The sequence below is a fragment of the Pteropus medius genome, unplaced genomic scaffold (genome assembly GCF_902729225.1).
Source record: "Pteropus medius unplaced genomic scaffold, Ma_sr-lr_union100, whole genome shotgun sequence".
Classification (NCBI taxonomy): domain Eukaryota; kingdom Metazoa; phylum Chordata; class Mammalia; order Chiroptera; family Pteropodidae; genus Pteropus; species Pteropus medius.
In genome coordinates, this window is record NW_024352785.1 from 19207136 (window position 1) to 19235109 (window position 27974).

Consider the following 27974-nt stretch of genomic DNA (forward strand, 5'->3'; position numbering starts at 1 on the left):
AATACCCACCAGCTGTCACATCAGAATGGCATAGGAGGGAGGGGTCATTTCCCTGAGAATCACTATCCCCTAGTCCAAATCCTGGTTATAAGTTTCTATTTTCCAAACTGCACACATACTCACGTCTACCTTCTTCCAGACTTGACCACAGGAGAAACTGGTTCTACAAGGATGCTTATGAATTCTTCTGTCTTCCATCTAAACCAGCAGTTTTGAACGTAAGAACCCAGAATATGCTACCTTTGTTATTCAGGTTCCATAACAGCTACCTTTCCCCAAGGCAACATGCAACTTAGTATCTAACTTCTCCAGGCTGAAGAGAAATCTCCAGGTAAACAGGTGAAGAAAAGAGAGTTAAAGAGCCTGGCATAAAGGACAAAGTACATCAATTCATTCACTGGGGGCGAGAGGTTACACCATTACAAGAAAGTATCTGCATTATACAACAGGCACACATCAGCAGTGCTCCCAAATACCATCTCTCGACAGCATGCAGGCCTCCGGTTGCCAGGCTTCAGGTACAAATGCTGCATACCATTCATCTTCCAACAATAGTCCGATCCTGCCATGGACCTTAAGACTCAAGAAGCTCTTTGGAAATACTTTTAATATGAATGTTTTCATGTTTCTTACAGAAAAAGGAAGAAATACATGGAAGAAAAAGAAGCAAAAAAACGGAACACAAAACCTGAGAGAAATTGACCATCTGCAAACCCTTGTCTTAATTTTATCTTGACAATAAAGCTTTCCTTTTCCTTTCCTCTGTGCCATCCTCCAACTTCCTGATGCTTTTCACTGTGCACTGAACCTCTGTTTCCATGCAGACCCATTGTGATGCTTTCGTGCTTCACACACACAAAGGTCCTTTTCAGAAACTCCAGCAATATACTTGTTTGGTGCTAACCAGCTGCTTGCTAAGTCACCTCACATCCTGGTGTACAGAGCACTATAGATAATTAAAGTTGTAAATTCCCTATAAAAATCCAAGCCAATGTCCTCTTGGTCAGAGATTTGAAACACAAGAAAATCCTTTGTGTGAGCAGGAAACTGCGTACTTACTGTTAACTAGACAAACAACTTGTAAGTGAATTGCATTTGTTCTCTTGGCAGCTGTTTGTATAAAGAGGCTTAACTGAAGATTAAAACAAAGTCTATCTTAAAATATTGGGCCATAAAGCCACACACCTGCTCAGAGTTCAAAGGACTATCGTTATTGTAGGTTGTATAAGCATCAGGAAAAATTTACTCAAAAAACAATTCAGAGTAACACATCTGGATATGTAAGGCAAAACCTTCCAAGTCCAAGGTTTCTTGGGCTGGCGAATTGAAAAGAGAAAGCAAGAATTATCAACTTCCTGAAGGAAAGCCAGCCAGACTGATAGAGTGGAGCTTGAAAACTTGTAAGTACTGTTGATGAGAGGAACTGATGAGTGGTAAAGGGCAGAGAAAACATAAAGCCATTTTTGGATTCTATGACAAAAGGCTTTTGTTAATTCTAGAATAATTATGACTATGAAAAAAATGCTGCTTCCTTTATAACCTATGTGGTGATTACCCCTTATTTTCTATCAAAGATAGGCGTGGGCTGAGAGAAAGAGTAGATAGGAAATATAGGAGTAGTTTTAGAGAAGCAAAAGAATGCTCAAGCTTTCACCAAGACTGAAACTTTCTGGAAACTACCCCCACACAAGCTAATGTTAATATAACCCAGGTGTGCAGTGGCTGATTCAGGGAGAGGACCATTCATCTAGGTACGGAGAAAATGGCTGTTTTTATTAGTACCTGCAATTTTCAAATTAATGACCTAATGCTGCACAGGATGAATAGACCACCTCTTAGAGAATAGTTGGATTGATTTTTTTTAACTCCAAAGCAGGAAATGCTCTTTCTCGGCTCTGTCCATCTCCTGAAACTGTTCTGGGCACCCTGCCAAGGATTGCTCACCAGGCCCCTACTGCCCTTTTTTGACCTCATCCAATCTTTTTTGCCTTATGCTCTCATTTCTCTCATTTTTCTCTTTACTGTATCTCCTGCAAATTGGAAAATAGAAGCAACCTGCTTTCCCTGGCTACCTACTTAGAACAGAGAAAGATCAGCTCAATGGCTGTAAAACTCAGTTGTCGGCTTTTTCATCAAGACCCTGGGACACATAAAAATCCACTAAAAGTTAAGACTAGACTAGGCATTCGTGGGGCTCTGGGGCGATTGCCTTTTTCTTAGATGAAACAAATGGTCTCTGGGTACTTGAGTTATTCCTGTGGCCCCTTCCTGTGCGGTGTGCAAACAGATAGGTCACTTGTGGGCTCGATGCCAATCTGTCTTACCCCAGGGGAATTCACAGAGTACCCAGTGGCAGCTTTCAATCTCTGGTCTCTTATAGAACAATGTACCCAGTCTCCTGGTAAATTAGGCTATGTTTCTTTCACTTTAAGAATTCTCTTAATTATTTACTTTCCAGAGAAACTTTCTTTACAAAAGCTCCCAAGTTTAAGCCTCTTAGCAGCTTCTTGTCAGTTTTAGCAGAGGTATCCAATGAGCCAAGCTCAGAAACACATTCATTATTCAGTCTCTCTCTCAAGCTCCCCTTCTTTTCAATTGTCTGTTTTGCTTCTGAGTAACTAATATATTTAATTTTATAAATACAACTGAAATCCCCTAAAAATGAAACTTGCAGGAGTTTGGCTCAGGTAGGTGGAATCAAGACAGGTACATAGAATGCCACCTGTTGGAGTTTTTTTGCTTTCACCGTAGAAGAAATCTGACTGTATGAGCTATTCTCCAGGAAGCTCCCTCAACATAGCATCACGCTGTCCGCACTTTCGTTTCCTGCTATTTCTAGGGCAGCAGAGCACCGAGGTTCAAATCTCGATTGCACCACTTCCTAGCTGTGTAACCTTGGGGACAGATCTTCGACAGCTAAGCTTTGGTTTCTGGCTTAGCACCACGACAAACAGTCTTATCTGGTCTTCCTGTCTGGATTTTCCCTTGGAGTCTGAGGCCATTTCCACCTAAATTGAAAAAGACAAAGTGTTGCTGCACACCTAACAAAGAATTGATGGCTTTTCCTTGACCCTCCCTTTATAAGATTTCCTATTTCCTGGTTCAGCTACTGAAATGAGGGATTCACTGATTTAAACAGTTGCTATTGACTCATTTCTCGTCTTCCTGTTATGTTCACAACACTTGTTTTATACACATGTAAATGACTTTCCTATTTTGTGATACTTTGTAACCAAAATTGCACACCAAACTGACCGACTAACTTCATTGAAAAGATTTAGTGTTTGGAACTGGAATTTTCCTCGCCATTAGGTTTCTCTATCAATACTTTGACAATGTTTGTTCAATGACAAACCCAGAGAGGCCTGATTTTCCATGTTGAAGGAAGGTCAAGTTGTCTTGTCTATGACATTTATCAGATGTTTCCTTTTGCCATGTGTCAAAGGTTATTTTTATGCAGGCTCAGAAGTCTTTTGTTGCTAAAGAATAATAGAACAAAATCCCAAACATGAAATGATTTAGAAAACACTAAAAGTATATAAACTGAAAACAATAGCTACCTCATATGGTCATGGTGAGGATTAAATGAGATCATATATGTTACATATTGAACACAGAGCCTAATACATGGTAAGCACTCAGTAAACATTAGTCATTGTTATTTTTACTGAAGTGTAAAATAGCATTTTGAAATCTCACAGAAACTGCAACTAAGCTAAAAATATGCTACTATGCTTATAAATATGTACTAATGACTAAGTGTCTGCTATCTTTTAATATCATATCATCCTAAAACATCCTTAGTAGGGATTCCTGGGTGTAGGGCCTGCATCAGGGAATTGGGACCTGTGGATTACTGAGAGTGACCTTCGGGAAAAACAGGTGAAGGGGCAAGGAAGGAGAGAGCGGGGAATGGTAAAAGCAGAACAAAGGTATGGTCTCAGATTAGGTCTAAACTTGCCTTGATCCGCAGGGAGGCCCTGGAGCTTGACCCCTTGAGACAAGAGGGCTGGCCAAAAGGCCATGTCCATCAGTCATTTGCTGTAAACTGCATCTCCTTCCCCTCACATCAAAGATGGGGCATAGTCTTAGGACAAGGCAGCCCCCTTCGGCTGAGGATAATTCACCAGGATGGGGATGCACCTGTGAGCCTTTAGCAGCTAACACACAGCAGCTGAGGCTTGGGAGCAACAAACGGATTTGGCAGATTGTTTGCAAAAATGAGGCCAATTATTCTCCTCTCTGCATCCACGCTCCTTCAAATATGACTTTGCAGCTCTTTACCCTTTGTAGCTGGACTGGCCTTCTGACTTATTTTGACCAACAAATATAGCGAATGTGAAATGTTGCCAGTTCTAATCCTAGGACTCAAGAGGTCTGGTGAGCTTTCATTCACTCCTCAGAACTCTGATGCTACCACATGAACAAACTTGGGTTGACCTGCTGGATGATGAAAGACACTGCTCCAGCCAACAGCCAGCCAGTCAACCATCAGACACATGAATAGAGTAGCCAGCTCCCAATCAATACTCAAGCTGAACACAGATAGTTGAGGGAGCCCAGCTGAGATCAGCCCAGCCTGGGCAGATCAGCAAAACTGCCCAGCTGACTGATAGACTTGGGAGCAATAATAAATGGTGGTTGTTTTAAGCCACTGAGCTTGGAGAGAGGATGCTTTTAAAAACAACAAAAGATAACTGATTCTCCCAATAAAGGGAACCTTGACAGAAATATGGAGTTAATGCAGATGATCAAGCATCTTAAAGCAATAATTTCTATAATCATGCTTAGAATTATTTTTCTCAGGGGAGCTTTTTAAAGAAGTAATTAATTTTATGACTTTTTAAAATGATATAAAAATCTGTCACTATCAGGCACATTTTTTTTTTTCAGTAAATACTGAATACAACCCCTATAGTCTAGTTTAATTCTTGTCTAGCCTGAGGGATACACATCTAGATTTAAAATCGGTTTTTATCTGAGGATACTGGCTCACCTCAGTCATTAAAGAAAGCCACATGAGACATACTCAGAGATAAAATTTCAGGGTTTGATATTTCATTTGTACCATTTGGCAAATAATCTCTCTGAATCATGTGCTACATTGGGATAATATACCATACCTACTGAGAATCTTTGTCAAGAGGCTCAAATTAAATATCAGTGTGAAATTCTAGGTAAAGTAAAAAGTGCTCCACAAACATAAGTGAATTCAAAGAGACCAAATTTGTGTAACCACCTCAGAAAACGAGATGAAAAGATAAACATCCTTGTTGTATGAAGGTATTAAAACTTTCTTAGATAAATGTAAAGTAGATTTGGAGATGTGTTCTAAGTTTGAGCCTTCGTGATTATATTCCCTAAAAGGTGAAATAAAGAGATCTCCCAGTTTTCACCCTGAGGAAGAGAACATGTAAAATGTGCCTTAGCGAGAGACTGATGGATCATGACCAGAGAAGAGCCTTTTGGGCATAGCCCAGAGTACCTCTGATCTGCCTTTAAGACATTTGTTCTAAATTCTTCAACAGAGGGAACGATGAAATTGAAAAGTCCTGGTTACACATTGAAGGCTTAAACAAAGAGTGGACTTTCTAGTTGCTAACTGAATAGAAGGTTTACCCTCAGGAAAAAAAAAAAAATCCCACTAAAATGACAGAAAAGCATATATACATATAAAAAGAATAAATCTTAGCAGAGTGGTAAATTTGAAAGAGGTGCCAGTAACTGAATTTCTGGAGGACATATAGCTGTTCAGAGCAGATTGAAAGTAAAACCTAAAAGAGCTAAGGAAGTCACAACCTCATACAGAAGAAATAGAAAGTCAAATACGGTATATTTTCCCAGCTGTGCCCCAAACAAGCCAAATTGCAAAAACTAGGGGAAAAAGCAGAATGAAGACAGCGAGGTGATTCATTCAGGGTGACAAAACATTTACATCAGTATCCACTCACATCCCTGTTGTTCTGAAGGGAGTGGTTACTTAGAGCTACAGACTCTTAATTGGTCTGCAGAGTCAAACCATGAAGGCAGCTCTGTAAAATGGGAGTTGAGGCTTAGGAAATTCCAGAGGGGCTGGAACTGGAGAAGCCGAGCAAGTGTTTTGGACGGCCTGTGCTTACTGAAGGGACTGGGACTCCTGACGCACTTTCCCCCACAAACTGCCAGGGCCCAGCTCCTGTGATCAGAACCTGTTCTGGTATTACATGAATAGTGTTGTTCATTTTGGCTAGGAATCACATCTACAGCAGAGAACAGATACCTAGAATGTCTAAATATTTGAGGAAAACCAACAGAAAAACATCAAATGTAATTTTAAAAAATAATATCAGAGTTCTAAACACAACAAGTAGAAGAATTAAACCCTGGGAAAATGATGGAATCGCAGCAAATGAGAGAAAACTATAAAATGATAGAAACATAAGAAATTAAATAAAACTGCAAAGTTAACAATTTCTTCAAATCGATTGGAAGGGGATTGTGTTCAAAAGAAAAGAATAGATTGCAATGAAAAATTAAAGTTAAAAATATGATCAAAATATGATTGGATGAAGGGTTAAAGAAGTACAAATTAGCAGTTGATAGATGGTCACGGGGTTGGGGAGCATGGCATAAGGAATGCAGTTGGCATTAATGTATTGGCTAGGTGGAGACCCAGAGGAGAAAAAGAGCAATTAGGGGGATTGTTTTATAAACTATATAAATGTCTAACCAATGAACTGTATACTTGAAACTAATAAAAGAAAATTTAAAAAATAAATAAATAAATATTTAAAAAAAATGATGGCCCAAATAGCAAGATACACATGGCTGAAGAGTCAAATAGTCAGCAGGAAGACAAAGATGAATGATTCTTCTACCATGTAGTGCAGAAAGCAGAAGACGTGAAAAATGTTGGGGAAAATCTAAAAAACATGAGGAAAAGATCTGGAAGAATAACCATCCATTTAGTAGGAATTAAAAAAGAAAAGAAAAGAAAAACAGAAGAGAGAGGACGGAGGGGAAGAAATAATAAAAATAATAGAGAAAAAGGCTCTTATCTGATCTTCAGAAGAAAAACACCAAACTAAATAACAAAACAGTAGGCTCATCCCTGTGAGATTTCAGAACCCAAACAATAAAGAGATTATCCTAAAACACTTCAGAAAGACAAAAAGTGTACCAGTAAGGAAACATCAGATTAACATTGAATTTATCCGTAAGTAGGATTCCTAAAAGGAAACAATATCATCACAATTTTAAAAGCCATTCTGAACCTCGAATTCTGTCCTAGTCAAACTCTAACTGGAAGAAAAGAACAAGAGAAATATTTGGGGAGCCTGCACTTAGTCAAAAAAGGTACCACTGAAAAAACTCTTTCTAAAAGAATATCTGAATGTCACAATAAATGTGTTTCATTTAATATATGTGGAGAGAATATACTTAGCAGTAGGAGAATACACATTCTTTTCTAGCTCCATGGACTATTTACAAAAATTGGCTGTGTATCAGTTGACACATCCACATACACAAGTGCTCATTAATTTCAAAATGAAAAATTTATTTCAGCCACATTTTTCTAACTCTAATGCATAAAAAATTAACAAGAGAAAAATAATCAATTTACTTGAAAATCGTTAACCATCTTTATGTAATAGATTCTGAATAAATGAAATTAAAAACGAAAAATATAAACAACTTAGAGCTGAATGACAAGAAGAACATGACCTATAGGATGTGACCAAAGGAATATGCAGAAGAAAATCCAGAGCCTTAAGAAGATTTATAAGAGAACATTGAAAATGAAAATAAATTATCTAAGTATCAAATTTAAAAAGTTAATAAAAAAAAATACAAAGGAATCAGAAGTAAAAGAAGATAGTTATAAAACAGAAAACCCAATGCAATATATATATAACATATTATTGAGTAGTACACTTGAAATCTATTTGATTTTATTAACCAATGTCACCCCAATAATTTTAATTAAAAAAATAGAAAACAAAAAAATTAGTAAATAAAGATTTGGTTACTAAAACACACTAATGTTGTCCTTTTGAAAGACAAATTTGTGAAATCTTCAGCAAATACAAAAAAAAAAACAGGAAAGAAGGCAGCACCACTGGAAAGGTAGTCACAGACAAATGAAAAGGGTCTTATAAGCTGAGCTAAGAGACTTGAAATGCATTTCGAAAGCCATGAGGGAGCTGCTGTAGTGATTTGTAAAGAGAGGAATAACATGGTAAGATTTGTGGTTTTGAGAGAAATCCCTCTTAGAGCAATGTAGAAGGAAGAAAGGACAGTGAAGTCACAGATACCAGCACGCAGGCTTTGCAAGAACCCAAATAAGGCAGAGACAGTAGGGGTAAAATGTACCAGGTGTCAAGAAAAGATTCAAGAACAAATAAAGCACAGGCTTTGGTGATCTGTTGGATTCTTCTTAACTAACTAATTGGATGGTAAGTATAAGGAAGACAGAGGAGAAGGAGGTTTCGGGGTAAAAGTGAGGATTTTTGTTTGGATATGTTGAAATTGAGGTACTCTTAAGTCATCTAAGTAGAAATGGGCTGTCAGATATTCAGATACAAAGCTTGGAGAAAATCTGGATGAGATATGTAAATTTGAGGTTAATCTGGGTCCGCGATTGATTAATCATTTTGATCAGTCTGTGATATTAGATTGAAAACATGTATTCAGAAGTCAAGTTAAAGTTGAGCAGTAATGAGTATGAGGACAAACCAAGGCGAGTGGAGATAGCAGACATACAGTACGTTTGCTCACCCTGTTATAAAACACTAGCTGACGTCACAGGTGAGGATGAGTTTGCCCCCAGACAGCGTGTAGCATGAGAAGAAAATAGTGATTAAGAAGAATCCAACAATCACCAATATTAAAGAAGCGTATAAAAGGTTTGCCTTCACACAGATTCAGCAAGTTTTATAAACCTGGGTTTTTAAGAATTTCTCCCTTACCACAAGGATCCACAAGGTGTGCCTATAAATTAGTGAAGTATCAATTGACTTCATTGGTTTATAGCTACATCCACAAGAATTTGAGCTAAAAGACTGTTAATAATAGTAATTGGGTTAATTGTCCCAATTTTTATTAATAGAATGGAATAGAATTCTTATCCATTGCCTTATGCCTTTTATCTAAGCTTCATATATTTTAGATCCAATAACTATGGCTCCAAATGAATTTCCAAAACACATGCTTTCTTTGGCTATCCTCAATATACTTTATTGATTTTTTTCTCTATCCAGTGAAGACAGAAATAGCTTACTAGCCTTAGTAAGTTTAAATTAGGTTAAAATTTTATGTGCTAATGCTGAGTTCTTAGGGATAAATAGCATAAATCAGAAGTTGGAGAAACTTTCGAAAATATCCTAGAACATAAAGTTAAACTGATATTACACTATTCTAGAATCTTAATATGCTGCTCGAATGAGGAAATACTTTTATTGCACTATGCTATAAGAGAAAAGACTATTCTGGAAGTCAGAAAGCATGGATTTCAGTCTGTAATATATCAATAACTGCTATGAAACTTTGAGTTAGTTAATTGTTTGTTGGGGTGACCGAGATATTCCAATTTTCCAATTTTAGCATCGAAAGCTTTGCGGCCCAGGGTAAATCAGGATGGGTAGTTGGGCATCATATCAGTTGCTATCTCTGAATCTTCATTTTATCATTTGTAAAATGGATGACTGGAAAGAATAGCCTGTAAAATCTCAATTAACTCTAAAATTTTAAAGACAGATAAATTATATATACCAAAAAAAAAAAGTGGCTGCTTGCAGGGTACAGTTTTCCCTGCATCAAAAGGCCAGCCTATTTATATATACTGCCTCTGCTATGTAACACAGTATTTTAAATCCCCAAGATTTAATACGAGATTATATAGATGGGTCACAACCTCACTAACAAACAGAAGGATTAACATTTTTCAGAGACCTAAAGCTAGGAGAATCTAGGAACTGTAGAAGCAAGGGGCAATGCGTGGGCTAGGCAAGTGCCCAATTTTGAGACTAAGAGGCTTCTACGGCACAGTTCTGCCTATCCTGGCCCAGCCAACATCAGATCCCTTTCCTTTTATTTGCTGGTCATCAACAACAGAGGTCCTGAATAGAGATCAGCCTCCAATTAGAATGAAAGCAGGGCTTTTGTGAAGCCATGAATACAGGGTGCAGTGACCTGGTTAGTAGAGGGCTGGTCAAAATAAAAGAGGGAAGCTTTCTCTAGCCGAGACCAAGAGGTTACTTATCTCTGTGACTCCCAGGATTGAGTCACTCAGAAAGATAGAAGGTCCAAAAGAGCATATGTGGTTGTTTTCCTGCTCCCCTTTCTGTGAACAACCACCTTCAGACAATCTTGTTCTTCTGAGACAGCAGCTCTCAGTGGGACCACCTGAGTTTTACTAGTATCATCTCTGGTGGAGGCATTTTACAGCACCAAAACTGTCCTGCTTTTTTTCCAATAAAGAGTTAATCAAATATAAATCCGTTTTCTACAGGAAGAATATAAGGAAAAATTAAATACCAGACATGAGGGTCCTATGATTCATGTTTCACAGACACTGACTTGTTGACTCAGCTTAATAACTGAGAGTTGAGTCAGATAGTCTTACCTGAACATCTGCAGCAGAAAAACAAAGCAACATTGTATTCTCGAGTCTCTGAATTGCAGTGAATACCCTTCAAAAAAAATGGGAGATGGATTCAGAGATGTATCTAATTCCAGGAAGAAACAGATATCATTTGATAATTAACATCTAATAAATTAAAATTTTAGTACATAGGAGACAAAAGCTAATAGCAACCTTTTGTCTACTGAAAACCATCTAGAAAGCAAATTTAAATTGATCATGTTTCTTTCCTCCTTAAATATAGCATTCTATATTTGCTAAAACAAATTCCGAATTCCCTGGAGAGGTAATAGTCAAGTTCTACCACCATTTATTCCACTCTAGATTTTCAATCTCATCTCCCATCTCTGAGCTCAAACCTTGCTAACTACTCCGTTCTAATCATCATACTCCTTAACGTCTCTGTGCCTCACTTGTACGATACCTTCCACCTGGACTGCCCTCCCACTCTGTCTTCTTCTTGGAAACCTATTTATCCTTTAGTCTCCATTCCGTCACAAAATCTTTCCTGAGTTCTCCAGCCCACAGTGATTTCTCCTGCTTCTGAATTCCTACAACACATATTCAAAAGCCTACATTAGGTACTTAACAACCCAGCGTTGACGATTTTTACACATACATGTGTCTTACCTCCCCATCTAGATGCTTACATCCTTGAGGGCAGTGACTTTTGTACCTTGCATCTCCCTTCACTATTATTAAATTGAAACAATGCAATTTACTGAGTCCTGGATTAGTTCATAAGAGCATGTCCTACCCTGGAGATTAGAAGACTTTCCCATTGGTCTGAAACAATTTAAAGGAAGAGTAATTGAAGCTAGAAGGATAATAATAGACTCCAGAAGGATAATATATGATAGATAGATGATAATAAATAATGATAGTAGACTCCAGAAGGATTCTAAAATTCTAAAACTGTATAGATAGATGATAGATAGATAGATAGATAGATAGATGATACATAGATAGATAGATAGATAGACAGATAGATAGATAGAGATATATCTGACAAGCCACTTGTCTTAGGCCAGACAGAAAATAGGATGGAAAATCTGGTTTTATATGACAGTATCCATCGACTGAGGAATGAAAATAGTTATCCAAGGAATCTTTTAGGTTGTCAAACACTGACTCACAGGTATTATTAATTTTTTTTTTTTTGGTAGTGAATTGGCATAGTCAACCGGTAATAAAGGAAAATCAGATTGAGGGCTCTATTGCAAACCAAGCCGAAGCTAGAGTAAGCCAAATTTCTTCCTTTTACTTTTCTTCTTATTAAATTTATCTTCACAAGAGACTGTGTTTTGGCAGAATAATTTAGTGTATTTATTGCACGCTTGAGGAAAAATTAGAATCTTCAAGCAGATGATGAAATTTGCTCATTCACTGCCTATTAGCAAATTTCAGTTAAGACATAAACGCATGATGTAAAACATACTACAAATTTATAAATGAGCCTTCTCAACCTTCCAGTAGGGGCTCATTATGAGATATGTTGTTTCACCTAGAACTCCATTAAGATCTCACATCTTGCTTTCTCTTTTTCTCCCTCTATATTTAGTATCTCATTTTCTACAAGAAATATAGAGCTGTGCTGAGAAGCAAAAGTAAATTTAATATGCAAGCTCAGAAGTACCAAATATAAAATAGAATTACCTGTGAGAAAGAGTTTTTCAAAAGGAAAGAAACTTGATGATGAGCAAGAAGGAATCATTTTCAAGAAGGCACACTTGATTGAATTTTTAAAGACTTATTTTTTTAGAGCAGTTTTAGGTTTACAACAGAACTGATAGGGAAGTAAAGATATTTCACATATATCCCCTGCCCCCACACAGGCAGAGCCTCTCCCATTATCAACATCATTTACCAGAATTGTATATTTTTTTTTAACCAAGGATAAGCCTACATTGACACATTATAATCACTTAAAGTCCATAGGTTACTTTAGGGTTTACTTTTGGTGTTGTACATTCTATGGATTTAGACATATGCAGAATGACATATATCCACCATTATAATACACAGAGTATTTTTACTGCCCTAAAAATCCTTGGTGCTCCACCTATTCATCTGTCCACAACCCCTCCCCGCACCAGCAACCACTGATCTTTTTATTGGCTCCATGGTTTTCTACTTCCAGAATGTCATATAGTTGGAATCATATAGTATGTAGCCTTTTCAGATTGGCTTCTCTCACTTAGTAATATGCACTTAAGGTTTCTCCATGTTTTTCATGGTTTAATAGATCTTTTTCTTTTAGCGCTGAATAGTATTCCATTGTCTAGATATAGCATGTTTATACACTCACCTACTGAATGACATCTTGGTTGCTGCTGATTTTTGGCAATTATAAATAAAGCTGCTATAAACATCTATGTACAAATTATGTGTGGCATAAGTTTTTAGCTCCTTTGGGTAAATGCAAAAGGAGCATGATTGCTGACCACATGGTAAGAGTATGTTTAGTTTTCTAAGAAACTATCAAACTGTCTTCCAAAGTGGCTGTACCATTCTGCATTCCCACCAATAATGTTCTCATTGGTCCACATTCTCACCAGCATTTGGTGATGTCAGTTTTCTGGATTCTGGCTATTCTAATAAGTATGTAGTTACCTCTCATTATTTTGATTTGCATTTCCCTAATGACATATGATATGGAGCATCTTTTCATATGTTTACTTGCCATCTGTATATTTTCTCTGGTGAGATGTCTCCTAAGGTCTTTGGTCCTTTTTTAAAAATCAGGTTGTTTTCATATTGCTGAGTTTTAAGAGTTCTTTGTATATTTTGGGTAACAGTCATTTATCAGATGTATCTTTTACAAATAGTTTCTCCCAGTCTGTGGATTGTCTTCTAATTCTCTTGATATTGTCTTTAATAGAGCAGAAATTTTTAATTTTAATGAAGTCTTAGCTTACACATTATTTCTTTCATGGGTAGTGTCTTTAGCATTGTATCTAAAAAGGCATCACCATATCCAAGGTCATCTTGGTTTTTTACTATGTTGTCTGCTAAGAGTTTTATAGTTTCGTGTTTTATTTTTAGGTATGTGATTCATTTTGAGTTAATTTTTGTGAAAGATGTAAAGTTTGTCATTTCTTTGCATATGAGTGTCCATTTTGCTTCATTATCTTGCCTTTGCTCCTTTGTCAAAAATCAGTTGATTATATTTATGAGTCTATTTCTGAGGTCTCCATTCTATTCCACTGATCTGTCTATTCTTTTACCAATACCATACTGTCTTGATTACTGTAGCTTTACAGTAAGTCTTGAAGTCATGTAGCTTCAGGTTTCCATCTTCAATATTGTGTTTGCTATTCTGGGTTATTTGACTCTTCATATAAACTTTAGAATCACTTTGTCGATATCTGTAAAGTAACTTACTGAAATTTTGGTTGGGTTTGCATTGAATCTATAGATAGTATTGGGTTTTTTATTTCAAATTCTATTTGTTCATCATTGACTTTTAAATATTAACCTTATAGCCTGCAACCTTGCTATAATTACATATTAGTTTTATGTCTTCTTTTATTTCCTTTCTTTTCCTTATTGCATTAGACAACTTGTAGCACAATATCAGAAAGGAATGATAAGAGGGGACATCCTTGTCTTGTACCTGATCTTAGAGGCAAAGCTTTGAGTTTCTCACCATTAAGTATGATGTTAGCTGTATGGTTTTTGTAGATAGTCTTTATTAAGTTGAAAAAGTTCTCCTCTATTCCTAGTTTACTGAGAGCTTTTATCATGAATGGATGCTAGATTTTGTCAAGATTTTTTTTACATCTCTCAAAATATTTCTGTATTTTTATCCCTCTCTCCCTACCTCTCTCTCAGATAAAGTGTCGGGTATCTTCCTTAAGTGAACCCCACCTCTTGTCTTCTTGATTTGTCTCCTGTCATCTCTTCAACAACCTGGCTCCATTAATCATTCCCTTTTGTACCTCTCTGGAGCTCCTTTCTAATCACTCTCTCCTTCTCTGCCTACAATTGTGCATATGTCTTTCCATTCTCATTTTTTTAAAAAAATATCTTTCAACCCTGTGTGATATGGAAACATTTTTAATGTTATCTCCTTGTTTCTTTATACTCCCTGGCCTTTCTTACATTTAATTAGCAAATGCTTCCTATGTTTATTTCTTCAGAGAAGAAATGCTGTAACAATTTTAAAACAGAAAAATAGATGGAATTCTTAGCTTTTTTACTTCAAAAGTCTAAATTAAATGAGGATGAAACATGAAAATAAATAGAATATAGCAATAGATTTGGGAGAACCTTGATGAGAAAATCCACAGATTTGGAGAAGATATTCACATAAATATTTCCAACTTAGAATATATGTCCATAATATGTGAAGTACTCATAAAATTTCTAATAAAAAGACTGGCATACAAATTATTAGTGAAGATGTGGAACAAAAAGAATTGTTATCCATTGCCGATGGAAATGCAAAATAGTAAAACTATTTTGAAAAATTGTTTGGCAATTTCTTATGAAATTAAACGTAAACCTATTCAATGACCCAGAAGTCCCATTCTACTTCTTTACTCAAGAGAAATTTTAAAAACTGCCACAAAGAGACTTGTATAAGAAGCATTACTATAATAACAAAAACAACTCAAAAGTCCATCGATAATTAAATGGGTAAATAAATTGTGGGGTATCTATACAATGGACTGCTGCTCAAAATTTAAAAAAAAAAACACTAATTATTGATATACTCAATAATATGGATGAATCTCAAAAACATAATTTTAAGGGAAAAAAGGAAACCAAAAATACATACTATCTCATTCTATTTATGTAAAGTTCAAGAACAGACAAACCTAATCTATGGTGAGAGAATTTGGAACACTGGTTGTCTCCAGAACTGCAGGGAAGAAGGACTTGATTGGATGAGGAAAAGGAACTTTCTGGGATGATAGAAATGTTCTCTCTCTTATTAGAAGTATGTATTATATAAACATATGCATTTATCAAAATTCATTAATCTGAAAACTTAAGATCTATTCATCTTATTATCTGTAAATTATACTTCTATTTTTAAAAGGTTTCAAAATAAAGCTAACTTAAAAGTTTTTTTAAAAAAAAGTGAAAACGTGTATATATGCCATATATTCGTCAAAAGTTGCATCTGAGTTTTACTTGTGATAGATCTTATATCCAATGATTCGCACCCTGTGGATACTTCACAAAGCTTGATAAATTACTAATTTCAAGGTACATTCTTACAAGCCAAACTGTTTCTGACTTCTAGTAGTATTCATCATATTTGGGAGACTAGCACTGCTATGTATGAAAGTATTTGTATCCAAGTCAAGAAATGAGCTGCTTCTTTTGAAGTCATTGGCAGGCTGGTAAAAGAAAAAAAAACAAAAAGGTACTTAAGGAAATACATAGATATTAAGTTCTATGATGAGCTAGCCATGTCTGTCTGTTCACCACTGTTTCTAATGCCTAGAACATAACATTATGTGCTTGTAGGTACTCAGCATCTGTGGAATAAGTAAACAAGCCAGGATGGGTAGAAAAAGAAGTGAGCAGGGTTAGTGGGAAACAGGAAAGAGAGTAATACCCAAAGACAGTTACTCAGCCAAGGAAATAATTAATATTAGATATGCGGTTATATTACTTAGACTATGTTATGGATTTTGTATCATTGTCACTTTCCTAAATATGTTAAAGAAGGAGAAGAGTGCTAGATAACAGGAGAATGCCAAATGCTTTGGTTTAACAATGCAAGAATAATTTAAAGTTGATTTTAGGCACTCAGGACTGAGACATGAATAATAAGACCTTTAGAATTCTTATTAAACTTGATAATCACACTGTGAAGATACAGAGTTGACAATTTTGTCCGTTATCATCCTCACAGAAAATGTGTTGGGTTATCTTTAAATTATACTTTGTTCTTCTCTAGGGCTATCACGGCACGGCACGAAGACAAGCTTATCTTGCTTTGCTTGGGCTCTACTAAGACCCCAGTGCTGGGACGCTCATCCCTCCTTTTGCTATACCCCAACTTGTATCGAATTATCTCAAAAAGCATTCTAATTTTTTTAAGTTTTCAGAGAAATATTGTTTTAAAATAACTTGAAAATAAAAATCTCTTGCATTTAACTCTATGGGAGAGGTGTAAAACCTAAACCATCACTAAACCTATCAAGCTCGGAAAGATTTGCATGAATGTATTAGCAAGAAAAAAGGAAAGAGAGAAGACTGGAAATTTAAATAGCTGGAATGGCCGCGCAGATAAATAAAGACAAGGAAAAAAGAAGATGGCAGGCAAAAGGGAAACATATAAAGTAGCCATGGAAATGACATATGAACACAGCCAACATCCCTCCCCATGAAGCTACTTGAGGGAGCCATGCAGGAGGCAGAGATAGAAGATAAGTGGGACTTTGTATTTACTTTATCTTTCCCATTTCTAAATCTCATTCCTATATCTGGTTCTATGACCCATCATCTTAAGGGGAAGACACTTCACTAAAGGCTTTCTTTTAATCATTCGAATCCCCAAGACGATTTACAGAGATCAAGCAGTGGTGCTAAGCCTTTGGGTGACCTTGGTCAAGGAAACAGGAAAACGGAGGAGAGCTCTCTTCCCTGTCTGGGGAATTTGGCTTTGGTTCCAGCTAAGTATCTTGTTCGGAATGTGACATCTCTTTTGAATTCAGAATGCAATACACCGCACATCCAGAGCAACTCACTGTGAGCTGAAGTAGCAGCTCCTGAGCTGGGGCTCTTCAACACCCATCTTTTTCTTTTCTTCTTAAAAATTAAAGCCGATTTCCAAAACTAGCTCCTGCTGCAGGTGAGCGTAAGAACCCGGGCCAGGTAACGCAGGAGACCCCACTCTTCAAGTGAGCTCCCCGTGTGGCTCTTTTTTCCCCCAACTCTATCCCTTCCTCTTCAGTCCTACACAGGATCCCCTATTGTACTCAAGGAAAAACTTCAAAGGCATTTCAATTAAATTTACGAAGGTACTCCTTTTTTCTGCAAGAAATATTTTCAAACAAATAGTTTATCTCTATATGTATATTTTTTTTACATTCAGGTTTTCTTAAAATTTGAATCCTTAGTAGTGTTTATTTATACTCCCTTCTTTTCTTAATAAATATTCTGAAAAGGCTGCCTTCCTTAACCTCGTAACAGCTAGAGCCTTAGCACATTACCTACGGTGTTTCGTAACCTATTTTATTAGGCTCCATTCCATCATCCGCAACCCCTCAGTCAATTTGCCTTTTTTTTCCCCTATGTCCATGAATGCCAGAATTGTCTCAGAGTAGTTTACACACATGCTGAAATATCTGCAAGGGAATGTGTTTACATGCAGTAGAACAGTCATTACAAATTGAGTACATTTGCATTCTCTATACCCTAGGGTGAGTGTCCTTGTTTAGGCTTTTTTCCTCCACATTTTGCTTGAAGAGCAAAGAATGTTGCTACCTATCCAAAAATGGGTGACACAGGCTCAGATTCAATAGGAGAAGGAAAAAGGAAACTATTACTGAATGCCAGCTATGTGCAAGACATTGGTGCTAAGTGTTTTATCTACATTTTTTCCATTTAATCCTCACTCTACCTGTATTAGGTAAATATACTTATTTCTATTTTACAGATGATGGAACTGGAACATTGAAAGGTTAACAGTTCTATTGATTCCATTACACTAAGTTACTTCTTCAGTTCACCAGACCGTTTATATTAAACCCAAGCAAGTAGCAATAACAGCCTTAAAGACCCAAATCTGATCCTTCTTTGGCTGGTGATTTCACAAAGGCTATGACAATGAGAAGGTAGTCACATTTTCCTCTTCTAAGCTGAGTGAGGTAGCAGCAGGGTAGCTACACTGCCTGAAACTTTGTGCTGAGGATCGGAAAGGCACAGGCGTCAGGTTGGACAACAAGAGTTTGGGTACCCACTGGCTATGTGACCTTGGGGTTATTTGTGCATTCATTCATTCATCCATTTATTTTACAGGTATTTACTGAACACCTACTTATGTGCCAGGTATTCCTCTAGATGCTCAGAATATAGCAGTGAGCAAAATAAGTCAGGCTTTCACAGAACCTACACGTTCAAGGAATGTAAAACATTATGCCTCTGCTTTCTTCCTGTGTGAAATGGGAATAAGAGTGCCTCCCTCATGGGGATGTGCTAAAGATTAAATAAGTCAATATATATGGTGCTTGCCCCAATATAAGGCACACACACTCGATAAATGACAGTTATATTCTTATTTGTAAATAGAAATTTTTATCTCTGTCACAAATTGAGCTAAAACCAACATGGGTGACAATAGTGGGACTTTTATATATAGAGAGATGGGGTTGGGGGTAAGGAACAACTGTCCTCTGAAGTGTCAGGAGTAATTGCCTGTCACACTTAGTTGAGATGAGAGGGCTCTAATATGAGCTGCTTGGCTATCATTCATTTGAACACTAATGGAAATGTCAGGTTGAATTGAGAGTCTTGTTGCCTTGCAAATTTCACCATACAAAGTGGTCCTGGAGTTTATTTTTGCTTACTACAAAAACATGCGTTCTCCTCAGAGAAAGCAAAGTGCAGGTGTTATAATTATTTTAAATAATGCAAGCATAAGAGAGAGAGCATTTCTACAATACCTTTTGAAAATTAGACATTTTTTCCTCTCTCTCTCTCTTTTCAAAAACCTGGAGCTGTTCCTAATCTGCTTTATAAGCTTCAGGAGCTAATAGGAGTGCACAGAAAAATTATCTGATTGGTGAACAGTTTCCTAGCCATTCCAAGGACTTCTTAGACAATACAGCACCAGGAGCCTGTGGGAGTAAATCCAAGTTTCAGATAATCGACTTCCTGGAGTCGGGGGCGGGGGATGGTGCACTGGGAAGAAATGAGCCACAGCTACGAAAACCTTGTTAATCTTCCTAACACCTCCAGCAATAAGATATAGCCTCCTAACTGCCCAAGCAGTGATCGCAATTTCTCCCTTTGATTGCAGACCTGAGAATTAAAATCCATACATTTTATTCAGTTTATTTCTGAGACTATTTTGATGTTCTTGATCAAAAAAGAAAAAAGTTTGTTTTATTTCTAACCTATTCATTGGCATTTCGAAAAGAAGAAAGTTGTTTTTTTTTTTTTAAACCCTTTCATTTAGCCTGTGTCTTAAATCAATATTGATTGATTGATCTACCTTTGGTTCAGAGTTAGCAAGTTAGTCTGGCGGTTATGGTTTTGATACAAGTTTCGATTCCTGCCCCAGAGGTCTAAAAAGACACAGAAATGAAGTGAAATCGGAATAGGAACAATGAGGAAAGACATAAAGGAATCCTTCAAGCGACATTTTCTATCAAGCATTCCTAACAATAAAAGTCCTGGTTATAACTTACTAGTTATAGGATATTTCTAGTCATAGGAATTCCCTTTCTCCTTATACGAAATAATGCAACTTTGATTTTCCTATCTCCTCAGAAGTCTCCATGATAGAGTCAACAGCCTCGTACAGTTTTCTGAGGTCTGTAGTCCAGAGCCTCCAAAGAGATAGGAAATATTTGGCTGAGACTTGGGGAAGTGCACAGACCCCATACGAGGGACACTGAAGGATTATTTTCACCAACTATGCATCTCTTTTGACTATGCTAGTGCAGTTCACTAGTTCCTGACTGGAAATCGATGCTATATTGACTTTCAACCTCAATTTTCTGAATAACAGGTAGTGTTCACGGAAGTCATCTTGCCGAACTACCTAAGTTGACTCCCATGAGCACTAACTACCTGTCATTTGCACCAAAATCTGGATGCCAGCTAGTCTGCATCTTTGATGGGAGGTCAAAAACCACTGAATTGCTCTGTATGTATATGTGTGACAGCACTATCTAGCTTCTCTGCCAGTACTCCCAAGAAATAGCCCAGCACTTTAACAACATGTAAAGGGAAAGGAAAGGTATTGAGCATAAAATTCTATGAGGTCAGCTTATTTTAAACTGACTCTGCCCATAAACGGAAACTGTGAATACACAATAGAAATTCAACACAAAGAACAATTATTTGCTCAGGAAAAGTACACTCACATATTTGCCAAGGGTGAAAAATAAAGATGGGATTTTTTTTTCCTACTGAATAAGAAGACATCATAGTTTTTCAGGATGACCTTTAGAGGTCGACATAATAGAGGGCAGCTACCAGGCTAAGCCACAAAATAGCCTTTGCGTTTACTGTTCCAGAATGTACTCTTCCAAAGTCACCAATGAGAAAGGGGCTGATCCCAAGCTGTGAGGCCAGGCAACGTATCTTTAGGGCCTAACTCCAACTGTCGCATATATAAGCTCTGTGGTATCACAAGATCTGTGTTTGAATCCTGACCCTGTGATCTTGGATATGTCATTTAACTTCCTCCCTCAAGGTAAAATTAGGTAATGTAGGTGAGAAATTGTGTGTGAGGTGTCCCAGGAAGTCCGATTTGCAATTCAGGGTCTGGTTGTGCCTGGGAAGTGGGGAGTCTGGAGATTCCCAAGTCTATTTCATGAATTGATTTGCATACAAGCAAGAGGTAGTTAACTTGAGCAGGAAGGTAACTCAGGAGGGAAAAGAAAAATAGTATTATAAGAAGAAATTATGTCTAATGTCCAGCTTGAAGACTGTGGAGTGAGGGACTGTTTTATTCTAAACTTTACGAGGCCTAAGACCCATGCACAAGCACGTGTAGTAACACCTGGGAAGTTTCAGAAATACCTGGAGGAAACTGAGAAGGAGGAAGGAGTTTGTTGGGATGTTCAGCAGTAATGTTTGTAGAGGATCTGATTCAGGGAAGTTGGGATTAAAAGGTCAAACTGACTTTGTTTCCCCAAACATAGAGGCTGTTTAATGTCACAATAACATGATGAAGTAAATCTTATTATTTCCATTTACCCCATTTCTGAGCTTCAGAAAGTTTAGGTAGATAGCTGAAGTTAACGCTATTGATATGCATACAGTATGATTTTAACCAAAGTCTTATTAACAAAAGAAAATGTCCTTTCCAGTAGATCACATGGTCCTTAAGCCTTAAATCCTATTCATTTGCCTATTCACAGCTGTAAAATTTTTAAAACAGACAAATGGAAAGGATGCTAGATTGTTTTAGATGCAGTAGAATTAATAGAGTCAAAAAGAGGGTGAGCAGAAATTGGTTTTGAGAACACAGGCATACAAATCGGGAAGCTCACGTCTTTATACTTTTTGTATAAACACTTTTCTTTCTTGGATTCTCAAGAATACAGACCGGAAATACTGAGAATGAGATCACTGTGTCAATGCCCTTCTAAAGGTCAAACACTTACTTTATCTAACTCTGATTTTCTTGGGTTGCATAGAAATTGGTGAGCTTTTGCTTAATCACTGAAGGTTCTGGCACCTCATGTTGGAGATTTAAGCCATTTTGGCTGATGCCCTGGTTTACCTTGGAGTAACACGGTAAGCTCTCCCAACAAGTGTTTTTGTTTTTGTTTTGTTTTGTTTTTGTGGTTTTGATTGTTTAATGGTGACCTTAGGTTGTAAAGAAAAACCTCAACAAAGGTGATATTGTCTCTAGCAGCTTTAGTTTTACCTAGGTCGTGTATGAGCTATCTGGATTTCTTGAATCCTAAGTGCAGCCACATAAATCTTGCCTTTCCCTGAAGCAATTTCAGTCATTTATCATTAACAAGTAGAGAGTTCTTTTCATGTTTCAGATATACTGCATGCAATTCTCTGAAACCAGAACCTCCTTTCCTGCCTTGTCAGGCCAGCTCTGCCCAGGAAAATCATTAAGCCTGTTCAGCCTTAGAAAAAATATATATAATTTACTCAAAAGTTAGCCTTTATGTTTATGCACCTCTTCTTATTTCTGGAGAATGCTTTAGGCTTTCACATTTATCTTTACAAAGTGCCTTCACATTTATTTCTCATTCAATTCTCTGTGATTTCGGAAAGGCAGATATCACTGCCTTTACAGATAAGTCCGAGAAAGCTTAATGACTATGACAAAGGTCTTAAGGCTAACTAACGGTAGAGGTCTTACAACTCTCCATTCTATGCACTGTTTCATGACTGTTCTGCTTACTTATTGCTGTGCAAGAAACAACTCCAAACCTAGTACTCACAGATTCAGAGCATCAGGAATTTAGACAGGACACAGTGGAGATGGCCCGTCTCTGCTCCTCAACGTCTGGGGCCTCAGAGCTAGGAAGAACGCTGGAGGTGGCTAAAATGACTTGGTGTTGGAATTGTCTGAAAGCTTCTTTACTCACGTGGCTGGTGTCTGGCAAAGATAACTAAACCACTCATCTGGGACTGTGAACCAGAAAACCTACGTGATCTTTCAACATGGCTTGGACCACTCGCAGCATGACGTCTGGATAATGAGAGCATCCCAATGGGGAGCGTCCAGAGGAGGAGTGTCTCAAGAGAACTAGGCAGAAGCTGCATGGCTCAGATGTCATACAATGTCCTTTCTGCTATTAGTTATAAGTGAAAGGGGAGTCTTGGTGGAGGAGTGGCAAAGTCACATTCAGAAGAGCACATGGAATGCAGATGCTATGGCAGCCATTTTTGAAAAATACTATCTTCCACAGTGAGCACAACTATATTTTTTATATCACGTGGGATGAAAGAAAAAAATATCTGAAGTAGGGCTCTAAGTGGTTATAACATAAATAAGAAAATATTAAGAGCTTTCCTACACACCAACAATAACAAGTAAGGACATAAAGTGAAAAAAAAATGCTCTGTTCACATCAGCATAGTAAAATATAAAAGAATTTAGAAAAAAGATAACAAAAGTTATATAGCACTCATATGAAAAAATATTAAGTATTCTGAAATATATTTAAAAACTGAAGTAAGGGAAGAAAGATATATTGTTTCTTACTAATATAATTTCTGACCAAATGCAATATTATCATGCTCCTGAACAATTTTATTTCTGCTACAAATGTAATAATTCCCAGAAAGAGCCCAACATAGAGTCATGTGAATTTGACAATACTAATGTAAATTTCATTTCAAAGAATAAAAGTGTTTGAACAGTCAATAGTTAAAGAATAAAGAAGGAAATAAAAAGCACACCAGTTATTAAAATGTTATGAAGCTTCAATAGTTTACATAAAAGAACGTCCGATAATTAATGGGGTAAAAGTATGCCTGAGACAGTCCCAATGTACACCTCTTGTCCCAGTGTAATTATAGTTTCTTTAACTCTCAAAAGTGTCCTGGTTTGAATGATGAATTATTTGGCCATCCTACAATTAATCACATATATTTATTTCTACTCCCTTCCCACACCCCACTTAAATGACAGTGATATATTTTTAAAATATTAGTGACAAAGTCAAAGAAGAGATGGATGAATGAATGGAAGAGTGGATATACATATTGTGTAGGTGGAGAGATAGGTAAATGGATGTATATAGGTAGTTGAGTGGATATATAGATACTAAGTATATTGATCATTCAACTAACCCAGCTAATAAAAAGAAGATCAACTAGTGATGTGTGCTGTGATGAGATTTAAAGCTGGATGTGATAATCAAAAGTTACCTCAGCTGTCTTTGGAGGAAAATCTCTGAAGAGGTTAAATTTAAATCGTGGTGTGAATGGCAAGGAACAAGTCATTCAAAGAGCTGGAGAGGATGTTTTTTACTCAGGGAGAATAATCAGTGCAAAGGCTATAAACTAAGAATAAACTTAGCTTGTTTTGAGAAACTTAAGTGCTTCTGTAGCTGAAGCATTGTACCCATGTTAAGATGAAGTCTGCGAGATGGGCCCTACCATTTAGGGCTTTGTAAGCTAGAGTAAGAAGTTTGGCTTTCATCCTAAATGTAATGTGAGGCAATTAGAAACTTTTAAGGAGAAGAGTAACATCTGATAGACACTTTTAAATAGAGGAAGTGAAGAGACTACATTGTGGAGAGGCAAGAGTAGAAGCTGGCTGATCAGTTAGAAGGCTCTTGCAGTGGTCCCTACGGGAGGGGATAGTGTCTTAGACAAAAATGGTAGAAAGAAAGGTGGATAGAAGTGTTCTGACTTGGGGAGAAGAGTTGACAGTACTTGCAAAAGCCATAAAGAGAAAGACTGATGGACATGTCTGTATGGAAATGTAAATCTTGTATATCAAAAGGACCTTAAACAAATTAAGAGAAAAATAGGTGTAACATATATAACAAAGGACTTAGATAAAGCATACATGGTGTATGTAAAAAAAAAAGATTAATATCCAAAATATATAAAGGTATAAATCAATCAGAAAAAGATAACTCAATAGAAAAATGAGCAACAATATAAACCGATAATTTACAGAAAAAATACAAAGGGAAATTACATATGCAAAAACATTCAACCCACTAATAAACAAAGATTTATGAGATATTACTTTACTTTTTCTGAATACACAAATTAATATATAAAATTTAAAATATAATAAAAGAGAAAAATGTACAATTTTAAATATTTTGTATTGGTCGACATTCTGAGGAAATGCACTCTTGTCCTCTACTAGTAGGAATATAAACGAATACTGAAATTTAGAGTATGTCTACATCTATCAATGTTTTTAAAAGATGTTGGATTTCCCAGATATTTATTTTAGAGAGAGACTTTCAAATGTGGACATAGAGGTACATAAAAGAATATTCATTGCAAGGATATTTGTAATGGGACAAAAGAGAAACCATCTACTTGACCATTTTTAGTGACACATCGTGAAATATAATGAAAATACTATGAAGACATTTAAAAGAGTGGCATTTATATATATTTACTTACTTGGAAATGTCTCTATGATTTTGTTAAAGGAGAAAAAGTCAAGTCATAAAACAATGTGAGGGGTCTGTTTTGATTTACATGGAGAAATCTAAAACTATATGTGGATGTATATAAATATATAGAATAATATCTGGTAGGCCACACATTAGACACTTATCAGTGGTTCCACAGTGGGCCACAGAGTTGGTTGGTCTTGCTCAGGGGAAAGCCGATGGCCAAAGAAGCACTTCTGCTTTTACTCCACACATTTCTACATCATCTGAATATTTATTAGCATATATTTATGCATTACTGAGTAATCATCTTAAAATATTTTTTGAGGTTTGTTTACTTTTTGAAATCTAAATACATTGGGTAATGAAACTTAGAGTCTTGGCAATCACCCATGCCTTAGAAAAAATTATGGCAACACTCACAAAAAAGGCTTCAGTGCTAAATTGTGGTGACACTTTGCTAGGGGTGGGGGTGGGGGGCAGTGGATTTAATAGATCTTTACTGACCAAGGTTCACATGTGTACAACGCAGAGTTTGGACAAGTGGCATTAAAGAAGTGCTACAAGAAGAATTGTCCGGGAACTTGGTGGGTGGAAAGAGAAAGGCAGTGATCTCTAACCTCTCTGGATCTCATTTTCCTTATCTAGAAAACAAAGTGCTATGCTCGCTTCGGCAGTACATATACTAAAGCAAAAGTATTGGCCGAAGCAGCTTTGTAAACTTTTTTTTTAACAGAACAGTTTTCTACCCCCAAAATGAAACCTTATAAAAATCTCACTATTTCAGACTTATAAAGGCAGAAGGTCAAGGACTGGAGTCCCACCCCCTGGGCAACATGCAGGCTTCCCCAGGGGAACCTGAGGCCTCACAGAACACTCTCTGAAAACCTCTAGTCCAGATCACTTCTAAAGTCTTTTTTTTTTTTTTAAGTGCATAGTTTTCATCCACTAAATGTAATTTATGAGACCCAGCCAAATGAAAGCCCCAGTGAGTATTGTGTTACATGTAGGTAGAATTGGACTGAGGGACAGGAAGAAGGAGAAGCAAAAAGAAGCAGCATTTATTACACTGTTAACATGGACTAGGCATTGTGTAAGGCATTTTAATACCTTATTTTGCTTAATCCTCACAACCACCCCATATTTTTAGCCTTATAAAGATGAGGAAACCAGGAGATAAGGAACTTGCCGCAGGTCACACAGTAAGTGCTGGGCTGGAATTCTAACCATATTTGCCTAATTTGAAAGGCCACACTATGTAGGCCTAGAGCACAGTGCCCTATTAGAGAAAAGAGGACACAACTAAAGATAGCAATTCTGGGGGCCTCAGAGGGTGGCGGAGGATACCATAAGAGGAGGTGGGAGGACTGCCAACACCAGCTCCTCGCACTTCCAAATTGTGACTGGGACTATGCCTCTTACGATCTATTTGGGGAGCTAAGACTATCATATGCGAAACAAGTTAAGGAAAACATGAGGCAGCATGTAATTAGCTGTTCAACCACATGGTATATTCTTGAATTTGGGGAGCTTCGAATTACTTTTTTGGGAGTGATAAATTTATACTATTCTCGTTTTACCCTTTCCAGATACCAGGCAGAGCTATGGGTGTGGTCAGTGCTTGTGATCAAGGCATCACAGTGTGTATTGAACACCTGTGAGCATGATACACTCACACATGTATGCTACAATGATCCCATAATATCTGCCTCCATTACACCAGCAATGGACCTAAATGCCTAACTTAATAGGCAGAGCTTTTCTGAATGCTAAATGAGCAGCACGCTAGTTGTCCCTACTGGTAACTTACCATGGTAATTTACATTATTTTCCAGGTAATTGATTTGCAGAACAGCCAGTCAAAAGCTGAGTCATACTGGAAGAAAGCCCAAAAGCCTCCCTGCCCAGCAACCTTTACAAAAAGGTCGTCCTTTATAGAATGCAAACAAAATGGCCTCTACAGTTTACTAATGTTCACAAGAGTCATTATTATAAATGCAAACACTTTTATACTCTAATGACTCTAATGATGCCACATGAACACGGTATCTGCCTACAAGTTACTTAGAAGCAGCCTGAGGTGCAACATAAGCTGCCAGGTCCTGCCAAATATAACTGGAAGCACTTTGTCTTCTGAACTGGAAGATCTACACAGAATGCTGCCACAGTAACCAATGACCGATGCTTCACTAAGCCAGAGTGTACGTTTTTCTGTGTCCTCAGATTGTATAATTCTAAAGGGAATAAAATATCGACATATCCCTAATCTAAACCATTCATTCAATTGCTATTTATATAAAAGGCAATTTAAAATAATAAAGAAAGAATTCACTAAGGCATCAAACACAATTTCAATTTTAATATCAATTTCACAAGACAAACAATAGATGTAGAAGTTGACATGATTTTTTTTATTCAAAAAAGTAAACAGAAACTACATCTACATATGTGTATGTCGCCATGGCTAGTATAACCTGGCATGTAGTTGATGCTCATAAAAATATTCTTTATGTAAATAAAGATAAAAATATTCTTTATGTAAATAAAGAATATTTAGTTATGGGATGTTATGTGATTAGTATAATATACAGTTTCAC

At 36.9% G+C, this 27974-nt stretch overlaps 1 long non-coding RNA gene across 1 annotated transcript; it reads left to right on the forward strand.

Annotated features, from left to right (window-relative positions):
- Nucleotides 1-1194: 1194 nt before the first annotated feature.
- On the forward strand, nt 1195-27857 carry LOC120590918 (uncharacterized). Its single transcript, XR_005649811.1, has 3 exons — nt 1195-1400; nt 21958-22057; nt 27213-27857. It is a non-coding gene; the product is annotated as an uncharacterized LOC120590918 (long non-coding RNA).
- Nucleotides 27858-27974: the final 117 nt, after the last annotated feature.